This window comes from Chenopodium quinoa, unplaced genomic scaffold (genome assembly GCF_001683475.1).
Source record: "Chenopodium quinoa cultivar QQ74 unplaced genomic scaffold, ASM168347v1, whole genome shotgun sequence".
NCBI lineage: Eukaryota > Viridiplantae > Streptophyta > Magnoliopsida > Caryophyllales > Amaranthaceae > Chenopodium > Chenopodium quinoa.
In genome coordinates, this window is record NW_018742205.1 from 4278014 (window position 1) to 4289152 (window position 11139).

The window sequence follows — 11139 nt, forward strand, 5'->3', positions numbered from 1 at the left end:
TAAAGGTACAGGCGGCATGCCCCTCTGAAGATAGAGTAAAATACTCAATGGAGAGTAGCCGACTGTAAAGGTACAGACGACATGCCCCTCTGAAGATAGAGTAAAATACTCAATGGAGAGTAGCCGACTGTAAATGTATAGGCGGCCTGCCCCTCTTAAGTAAGAATAAAAATTAAACATGGAGAGTAGCCGACTGTTTGTCAGCAGGCATGCCCCTCTTAAGTAAGAATAAAAACTGAGTATGGAGAGTAGCCGACTGTTTGTTAGTAGGCGTGCCCCTCTTAGTACAAAATTGAATATTAAGTATGCAAACTTTTATTAAGTAGCCCTTGACTATTTATATCATTCAAAAGAAATATTTCTTAAGATTATCTGCATTCCAAGTTCGAGGCAACGGTTGGCCGTCTGGTGTTTCCAGACGGTAGGTACCGTCCCTGACCTCTTCACAGATTCGGTAGGGTCCTTCCCAGTTGGGAGTTAGTTTGCCAGACTCATTAGCCCTTCCAACTGCTTCCATTTTTCTAAGTACAAAGTCCCCCACTTTGAGTGGACGCCTGTGTACTTTTTTGTTGTATGATCTAGTCATTCTCAGGCGGTAAATCTCATGGCGCAAGACAACATTTCCCCTCCTTTCAGGAAGTGAGTCTAATGCCAGGCGCATGGCTTCCCAGTTTGCCTCTTCGTCATATAGCATTACTCGAAGAGTCGGCTCGTAGTGTTCTATTGGAAGAACAGCTTCCGCACCATAAGTTAGGAGGAATGGAGTTTCTCCAGTCGCCCCTTTTTCAGTTAACCTAATGGCCCAGAGAACATGTGGTAATTCATCCGCCCATAGGCCGCCTGCTCGTTCAATTTTTTTCTTGAGACCGTCTGAGATGATTTTATTAAAGGCTTCTACCTGGCCGTTTGCTTGTGGACGGCCGACAGATGCAAAGTAGTGTGCAATTCCTTGGTCACCCAACTAGCTTTTGAGAACAGACGTCTCAAATTGGGGACCATTATCAAAAACCATAGACATGGGAACCCCGAACCGAGTGATGACATTTTTCCAAATGAATGAAATTACATCCTTCGTCTTGATTCCCTTTACAGCCTCCGCCTCTACCCATTTAGTGAAGTAGTCGACGACAACAAGTATGTACCTCCTTCCGCCTGTAGCAGGCGTATATGGACCTAGAATATCCATGCCCCACTTAGCAAACGGTAGTGGGCTATGAATGGTAGTGAGGTCAGTAGCCGGACGGTGAATTAGCTTGCCAAACCTTTGGCACTTGTCACATTTTTTCACCATCTCCATTGCATCTGCTTCTAAAGTAGGCCAAAAGTAGCCTTGCCGCCTTGCCCCTTGAGCAAGCGTCCTACCGCCTATACGGGAAGCATAGTAACCAGAGTGAAGATCGTCCAGTATCTCTCGCCCCTTTTCTGGAGTAACACACTTTAAGAAGGGTTGAAGGTACCCCCTTTTGTGAAGTTCTCCCTTTATTATTTCAAAACTGGTTGCTCGTTTTTTCAGTGCTGCCGCCTATTGATGATCATCCGGCAGGGTACCCTTTGTCAGATATGCCCTGATTGGATCCATCCAGGTTGAGCTTCTGTCTAAGATTCCAATAGGTTCTTCCTCAACGCTTCTCCTCTCCATTACTTCCCAAAAAACAGTTCGAGGAGTATCACAGGAGGCGGATGATGCTAATTTTGAAAGTGCATCCGCCTGGTTGTTTTCTGATCTCGGCACTTGGGTCAGATGGAGATCCTCAAGGGAGCCGACTGCTTGTCGGACCGCCTGTAAATACTTGATCATGGCCGGATGGGTTGCTTCGTATTCTCCATTGTACTGACTCACTATCAATTGTGAATCGGAACAGGCGTCTATTTTTCTTGCTCCTGCCGCCTTGCACATGCGGATTCCGGCTAGTAAAGCTTCATATTCTGCCTCATTGTTTGAGGCCTGAAAACTGAAGCGTAAAGCATACTCGTACCTGTCGCCCTCTGGCGACTGACATATGACTCCTGCTCCACAACCATTTGAAGTAGAGCTTCCATCCACATATACCTTCCAGACTTGGTCTGTAACTTGAGAGTCCGGAGGACGAGTCATCTCAACAATAAAGTCAGCAAAGGCTTGTCCCTTCACTGCTCTTCTAGGCTCGAAAGTAACTTCGAGGCTCTGTATTTCTATGGCCCATTTGATCATTCGGCCTGACGACTCCATGATGGTCAGTGGCCGCTTGATAGGTTGGTCTGTATACACGACGACTGCATGTGCCAAAAAGTAGGGCTTCTTCTTTTTTAACAGCCATGAAGAGTGCAAGACCAAATTTCTCCACTAAGGGATACCTCAACTCGGCATTTTTCAGTACATGACTGACAAAGTAGACCGGGAGCTGACAGCCGTCTCTTTCAGCAAGGAGAACAGCGCTTAACGCATGATCAGAGACGGCCAGGTACATGTAGAGTACTTCTTTGGGCAAAGGGCTGACCAGCCTCGGCAAGGAATGCAAGTGAACTTTCAATTTCTGGAAGGCCGCCTCAGCATCCGGCCCCCATTCAAACCTTGCCTTTTTCTTAATTGCCTGGAAAAAGTATAGGCATTTGTCGCCTGATCGGCTTAGAAATCTTCCCAAGGCCGCCAGACAACCTGTTAACTTCTGAACCTCTCGGATGGTACGAGGCGACTGCATGTCAATGACCGCCTGCACCTTCTCAGGGTTCGCCTCTATTCCTCTCTGATTGATAAGGAATCCGAGAAATTTCCCAGACTCAACTCCAAAGACATATTTCTTGGGATTGAGCATGACATGGTGCCGCCTGAGTGTGGCGAAAGTTTCTCGGAGGTCCGACAGATGATCTTTTTGAAGTTTAGACTTGACAATCATATCATCAATATATGCCTCGACATTTCTCCCAATTTGATCAAAGAACACAGTGTTTATCATTCGCTGGAAAGTGGTCGGGGCATTCTTAAGACCAAACGGCATGACCGTGTAACAGTATAACCCCTGATCAGTGACGAAGGCCGTCTTCTCCTGATCTTTCTTCTATAAAGGAATTTGATGGAAACCAGAGTAGGCGTCCATAAAGCTCATCAAAGCATGGCCGGCTGTTGAGTCGACCAGGTTATCAATTTTAGGCAGAGGGTAACTGTCTTTGGGGCACGCCTTGTTTAAGTCTGTGTAGTCTACACACATTCGCCAGGTGCCATTCGGCTTTTTAACAAGCACCACATTTGCAACCCAGTCTGGGAAGTAACATTGCCGAATGAACCCTGCATCAAGTAATTTTTTAACTTTGGCGGCTGCCGCCTGACTTCTTTCTTCGCCATGGTTCCGCTTCTTCTGCCGTACCGGCTTCTTTTTCGGATCCACGGCCAGTTTATGTACCGCCAGATCAGGACTAATGCCTGGCATTTCATGGACTTCGAATGCAAAGATGTCCTTGTATTCTTTCAATAGTTTGTGAAAGTCATCACTCAGGACTCTCAGAGCAGTCGTCCCAACTTTGACTGTTCGGTCAGGACGCGAGTCGTCTAAGATCAGGTCCGTATGTTCACCAGCCGGCTGAGGGCGGAATTCATTCGACCGCTCCTCTGCCAATGATTGCTATTTTCTGTCTTTTCTTGCGGCCCCTGTCTGGGATGCCTTTCTCTTCTTGCCGCCTGCTTCTCGAACAGGCGCACTTTCCTTGACATTGTCAAGGTCTATTTTTCCACCACTCGACCCAGTGGCCATAACAGTGGGCTTGACATCCGAGAGATAGCACTCTCGGGCCATCCTCTGATCTCCCCTTAGGGACCCGACTGTTCCATTATCCCTCTCAAACTTGAGCAACATAAGAGATGGGATTATAACAGCCTTGGAATTATTCAGGGTTGGTCGTCCCAGAATCATGTTGTAGGCCGAGAGTTCTTCTACTACCAGGAACCGGACTACCATGTGTCGTCCTTCCCCTCTTTCGCCCAGGCGGATGGGTAAATCCACTCGTCCCACTGGGTGGACGACTCCTCCTCCAAACCCTACTAAAGGGTGGGATGCCGGATGTATGCAATCAGTCTGATATTTTAGTTTCGACAGACATTTGCTACTGATGAGATCTGAGGAGCTTCCGGTATCTATGAGGATTCGGCCAACTCTCTGGTTGGCCACTTTACATTCAATAACGATAGGGTCGTCATGCGGCCCTCTTACCCCTCCTAGATCTTCTTCAGTGATGACAATCTCAGGAAATGAATATTTGGAGGGCCGTTCTTGGTGAACGGAATTTACATCTAACCGTCTGATATTGTCTTTGTTGCCCCTAATAGTGGGGCCGCCTCCTGAGAAGCCGCCTGCAATGGTGTAGACGACTGCATCATCTGTATCGGAGCTGTCGGCCTGTTGATTCTTTTTGGTCGACTGCTTTTTTGAGGAAGTGTTCCCCGTAGATTTCTTGACATAAGTGTCAAGATCACCTTGCTCAGCCAGGCGGTCCAGATACCGCATGAGACTGATGCATTCATTGGTGTGATGACCAACATCTTCATGATAATCACAAAATTTTTCTTAGTTCCGGTTGTTTGTAGAACCCTTCATGGGGACCGGCTTCTCAATTGAGATCCGTCCCTTGATTTCCTTTAGGATAAATTGGCTATCCTTGTTAAACACATACTTTGGGGAGTATGGTTTGAATTCTTTTTTCTTTTTCTGGGTCGGCTGTTTAGAGGAATCAGCCGCCCAGACCTCTTTTCTCTTCTCGTCTTTGTTTGACGACTGTTTCTGTCGTCCTTCTCTTTTGTCGGACCTTTTCCCGTCTGACTGTTTTACCGTACTACAAAGATCAGTCGCCTGTATATAGGCTTCCGCTTCAATCAAGGCCTCTTGAAGAGTCGCCACCCTCTTTCGGACCAAATCAAATTTGAAGGTCGACCCGTCCTTGAGACCTTTGAAAAAGTCAGTATAGGCTACTTCATCCGGTAACCCTTGAATCTGTATTCTCATCAGGTTAAACCGCCTGATGTAAGAACGAAGCCCCTCCTTCTCACCCTGCTGAATTGTTCCTAAATCAAGGGTCGTCTTCTTCGCAGGGATGTTCATGGCGAAGTTGGAGGTGAATAAGTAAGCAAGCGTCCTGAAGTTATTTACACAACCAGTCGGCAGGTTGCCGAACCATTGTTGTGCGATTCCTTTGAGAGTCGCTGGGAAACACTTGCACCAAGTGGGATCATCCAACCCTTGAAGGTACATCAGGTTGGTGAATGCCATCAGATGGTCTTCTGGGTTAGTAGTGCCGTCATAAACGCCTACTAATACATTTTTCACTTTGGCCGGCTGAGCGGCTTCAGTAATTTCCTTGGAGAAGGCCGACGGCTGTTCACCAAGTCTAAGCAACCGTAGCTACCAGTCCATAGGTTGGACATTTTTTGCTGCATGTCCACCAAACGGAGGTGGCTGTAAAAAATACTGTTGTTGCGGTACAAACGGTAAGTTTGGTACCGCCTGGTCGCTATGAAAGCCGGACTGACGGGAGGTGCCGCCTGACTGACTCTCATGATACGACTGAGTATGCCTCATCGAGGTATTCCGCAGACTGTCTTTGAAGTTTAAAGTGGAGGCCGACTCTGACAATCGGTCACTCTTCTTCTGCTCTAGCAGTAGCCGAGCGTCTGTGTATGTTTTCCTCGACCCGTCCGCCTGAATATGACGAACAGGTTTCCTATTTCCTGGAGTAGGAAAACGGTATTTTGTGAAATCAAGGGCAGGTGGCTCCCACTTCCTAGATTTAGGATGAGGGGTCGCCTCTCGCCCTTGAACTGGTTTCATCTTCAGTGAAGTGGAGGGTTTCTTAGCCGACTGCTCCTTGTCCAGAGCAGGCGGCTTCTTGTTGATCAACTCTTGAATTTCTCCCTTGAAGTCCCTCATGAAGGTCATGAGTTCGTTCCTTGTGATGGGAGCAGACCCATCAGTCGGCTGCTGCCGAACAGGCGGTGCGCCTGCTGGCTCACTTCCAGTTTGAAGATGTTCCCGTTCTCTCCTTTCGGTATGACGGGTACGTCGGGCCCTTAGGGTCCCGTCTGAAGCTGTGTGAGCTTCAACTTCAAATTCATTCTCAGTATCGTGGTCCGACTGAACTAGAGGGTCGTCCAGGGGACATCTCACTTCAGGAGCCGGTACAAACGTGGATGCCATCTCAGAAGTACTCTCCCCACAGACGGCGCCAAATGTTTCGGGGTTTTCTGATGTCCTGCGGGAGAGTTACAATTCCGAGACTGGAACCGGACGCCTGTACCTGCAAAACAAACGGATGCTCCGGATGATTGGAGATCCGCCTCCGACGGTCAAGTTAGTACTTGATTAAGGAGTAATTAATGCGGAAATTAAAGTGATTGGGTCTCTCTAGGTGAGAGTGTTTAATGTGTGTAATCTGCGTTTTTAGTGTGTTATCCCCCTTAATGAGGATTAAGGGAGGTATTTATAACCTCGAGAAACGTGTCAATCTAGGTTTAGGTTAACCTTGGGCTGATTGGGCTTCCCTCGGAAGTTGGGCCTAGGTGACCGGTTATCCCAGGTGTCATGGGAAGGACACGTGTCGTGTCGTAATTGGTCCATAGTGGACGGATCATTGCTTGACACGTGGCAGGCTCCTATTGGCCCATGTGACGGACACATGGCGGAACCTGATTGGTCCACTTGTCAGATGGTGATTGGTGGGGAAAAATCCCCTAATCAAAACACATTTATGAGAAATTGCCAGCATATTCTTCGGGGTTATATCGTATAAACATACGACCCGTGAAAATCAATATGATATCTAACCAGAAGTTAGATGACAAATATTTGATTATTTTATGGCATGATCGTTTGGGACATCCAACAACTGGGATGATGCAAAGAATAATAGCAAATTCAGTTGGACATTCAATAAGAAATGTCAAAATTCCTCGACCGGATGAATTAACATGCTCTGCATGTTCACTTCGCAAATAATATAAGACTATCTATGAACAAAATTGCTATTGAATCTCCAAAATTCTTGGAAAGAATTCAGGGAGATATTTGTGGGCTAATTAATCTGGCATGTGGACCATTTCGATATTTCATGGTTTTAATTGATGCTTCTACACGACGGTCACATGTTAGTCTACTTTCAAGCAGAAATGTGGCCTTTGCAAAATTACTTGCCCAAATTATCAAATTAAGAGCACAGTTCCCGGATCATACAATAAAGAAAATAAGACTCGACAATGCTGGGGAATTTACATCCCAAACATTTGGAATGCAAGAAAGAAATAGAACTTATTTGGAATGCAGCACAACTATTGATGTTAGACCCACGAACGAATATGTGTGAACAAAAAGTCAAGAAAATTGTTCATTTACAAAGTGTTGCAAATCAATTGCCTGATGCATTTGTAGACACAAATAAGGTGACAAAATCACATATACCAGTTGAAAATGCCCCTGCACGTATTGAAATCCCAACTGATAATAAGGCCATTGAGAATGAATCTCAAGCACGCAGAAAGCGTGGGAGACCACTTGGTTCAAAAGATTCTAAACCAAGGAAATTGAAAAGATTGGATGGAATAGAAAATGAGACTAATGATGTTCCCCCGTCAGATGGTCAAGAAAGACCAAATGTGGATGAAAGTAAAGAAAATGATGATAATCCTAAAGGGGACGAACAAGAAGACAACCCTACGGGGAATGAACAAGATGTTCAAAGCGTCAATACCAATGAAATTTCAATGAATTACGTCTCTACCAAGACTCATTGGAATAGGAAAGATGTTATCGTGGATGAAATATTTGCAAATTTATCGCAATTGACATTGTGTCTGATGAAAATGATGTTGAACCAAGAACAGTGGAAGGAGGCAATGCTGGCTGAGTTGAAGTCACTTGAAAAACGAGAAGTTTTCGGAAAAATAACTCTTACACCAGCAGGTGTAAAACCCGTTGGATACAAATGGGTATTTGTGAGAAAACCTAATGAGGAAAATGAGATAATTAGATACAAGGCAAGACTTGTAGCCCAAGGATTTTCTCAAATTCCAGGGATTGATTATGAAGAAACATATTCTCCAGTAGTTGATGCAACTACATTAAGATTTCTGGTAAATTTGACAGTCACAAAAGGACTGCAAATGCGATTAATGGATGTAGTGACTGCGTATTTGTATGGGTCACTCAACACAGACATTTACATGAAAGTCCCCGAAGGACTAAAACTACCAGAAAACCACAAACCTATACAATTACTTTCCATAAAACTAAAAAGGTCACTTTATGGATTGAAACAATTTGGAAGGATGTAGTATAATCGTCTCAGTGAATACCTTGTAAAAGAAGGGTTCAAAAACAACCAAATTAGTCCCTGTGTTTTCATAAAGCGATCACAATCAAGATTCGCTATTATTGCAGTTTATGTTAATGATTTGAATATCACCGGAACCCCAAATGAAATTGAGAAAACTGCAAAGTACTTGATGAAAGAATTTGAGATGAAAGACCTTGGAAAAACTAAATTTTACCTTGGATTGCAAATCGAGCACTTGAGTCATGGTATTTTTGTCCATCAATCAAACTATACATAAAGAGTTTTGAAAAGATTCTTCATGGACAAAACAACTCCAATCAACTTCCCAATGGTTGTTCGTTCTTTGAGTATGAAAAACGATCCATTCAGACCACGAGAAGAAAATAAAAAAATTCTGGGTCTAGAAGTACCATACTTAAGTGCAATTGGAGCCTTAATGTACTTAGCTAACAACACTAGACCCGACATAGCTTTTGTTGTGAACTTGTTAGCCAGGCACAACAATGCACCAACATATAGGCATTGGAAGGGAGTCCGACACTTACTCCGATACCTACGAGGAACACAAGACCTTGGTTTATATTATCAACCGAAACAAGATGCTGCCCTCGTTGGGTATGCTGACGCTGGATATTTATCAGATCCTCAAAATTCCAAGTCACAAAATGGATATCTGTTCACTTATGGTGGCACTGCAATATCATGGAAATCAACAAAGTAGACATTGACTGCGACATCCTCAAATCATGCAGAGTTGATAGCCCTTTATGAAGTAGGACGAGAATGTGTATGGCTGAGGTCGATGATTAGTAATATCCAAGAAGAGTGTGGAATGAAAGCAATAACAGAAAATCCAACCACCATCTTTGAAGACAATACAACATGCATCTCTCAAGTAACTGAAGGATACATTAAGGGAGATAGAACAAAACATATATCCCCAAAACTATTCTTCACACATGATCTGCAAAAGGATGAGGAAATAGATATCCAGCAAATTCAGTCTTGTGACAACTTTGCCGACCTATTCACCAAATCACTTCCTTCCAAGAAATTTGAGCAATTAGTTCACAAAATTGGAATGCGACATTTTCGTGAACTATGCTGAAATCAGGGGGAGTATTATATGCACAACACTCTTTTTCCCTTCGATCAGGTTTTTATCCCACTGGGTTTTTCCTAACAAGGTTTTTAATGAGGCAGTATAAAGCATATAATAATTTTTAGCTATGGTTTTATCCCATAAGGTTTTACCTAGCAAGTTTCACGAGACAACCCATACTCCATTTCATGTGAACATTCAAGGGGAAGTGTTGAAAATAATGCAAAGTGAAGTTCACATGAACTTCTCGAGTACAATAATTGGTACCAAATTTAGTATTTTAATTGTATAATAGTACAATTGTGCAAATAATTGTATGACAACATTTTGCCTATAAATAAGTTCACCATTGTGAACTATGGAAAAGATAAAAAAAAAAAAATTAATCGTAGCAGTATTTCTCTACTTATTCACTTCCCTATTTTCAATATCATTCTATAGAGAGAGAGTCACCTCTTAACAAAACCTTCGATTTAAAGGTTCTAGATTTTTTTATTTTTTTTTTTTTACAGAAATTTATACTCCCTCCGTCCCACAATATAGTTCTTGTTTTCCTATTTTGGAGACCTAAAATGTTGTTCTTGTTTCTATTTTTGAATAATATATAAAGACCATTATACCTTCATTTTTAAAACTTTATTCATTGAACTTCCTAATTTACCCTTAAATTATCCACTTGCATTGTACTTTTTTCATTTTCTCTCTCTAATTCTTGTCTATAATTGTACTTTTTACTTTTTTTCTCCTTAAATTATCCACTTGTCTTGTACTTTTGTCTAGCTTTTTTCCACCTTTAATGTACTTCTTCCACTTCTCCTCCCATTTCTTAAGTACCGTGAAAAAAACATAATAGGAATTATATTATGGGACGGAGAGAGTACATGCTAAGACAGAGCTTAATCATTGACATCATTCGAAATATGGTAATATCCAAAACAAATTAAATTAAATCAGAATAAATCCAAAACAAATTAAACTAAATCAGAATACTAAGAATCTAAAAAAAGAATCTTTTTCTTTTTTGGACTCATTGGACTTCTGCTGGCAGCTGAATCCCAAATGATTTTGTCTCCGAATAATAACCTCATTCTCCAATATCTATTTTGCTTAATTCGCCAATGTGAAAACCTTTTATTATTTGGTCAAAAATGTTGGGGTTAATATGCCTGCAAATTGTGGCTTATCAAAGGTGACCTTAGCTGTTCTCCTTCAATTCATACATTGTCTTAGTCCCCTTTTGGTTGGTAAGATATGGAAGGAAAAGAAAAGAAAGGAAATTTATGGTTTTTATGTTTGGTTCTTAAAATTGAAAGAAATTTGATAGGAAATGAAGGGAAATAGAAGGATAGCTCCCTTCACAAAATCTTCCTTTTCCTTTTCCTTTCCTTTCAAAATTGGAGGAATTTGAGAGGAAAAAAAGAAATTAAATCTATCAAACTTAAAATTAGTTTTTTCTTTCCTAATGTCATACCAAATAGTAGATTCTTCTTTTTTCCCCTCCTTTACTAATATCAAGCCAAATAATATACTACGTAGTTTCTTTCCTTTCTTTTCCCTTCCTTTCCTTTTTGCTTTCTTTCCTTTACTAATATTAGAGGTGATCAATATTGGCCCGGCTACCAGTCCGGCCTGAAAATAGAGCGAGTTTGGGCAAGCCTTAAAACACATTTTTAGTTAAAAACCCAAACCTGGCCCGAAAAAAGCCCGAAAAGCTCGCTTTGGCTTGACAAGCCCATTACTTTTTTACG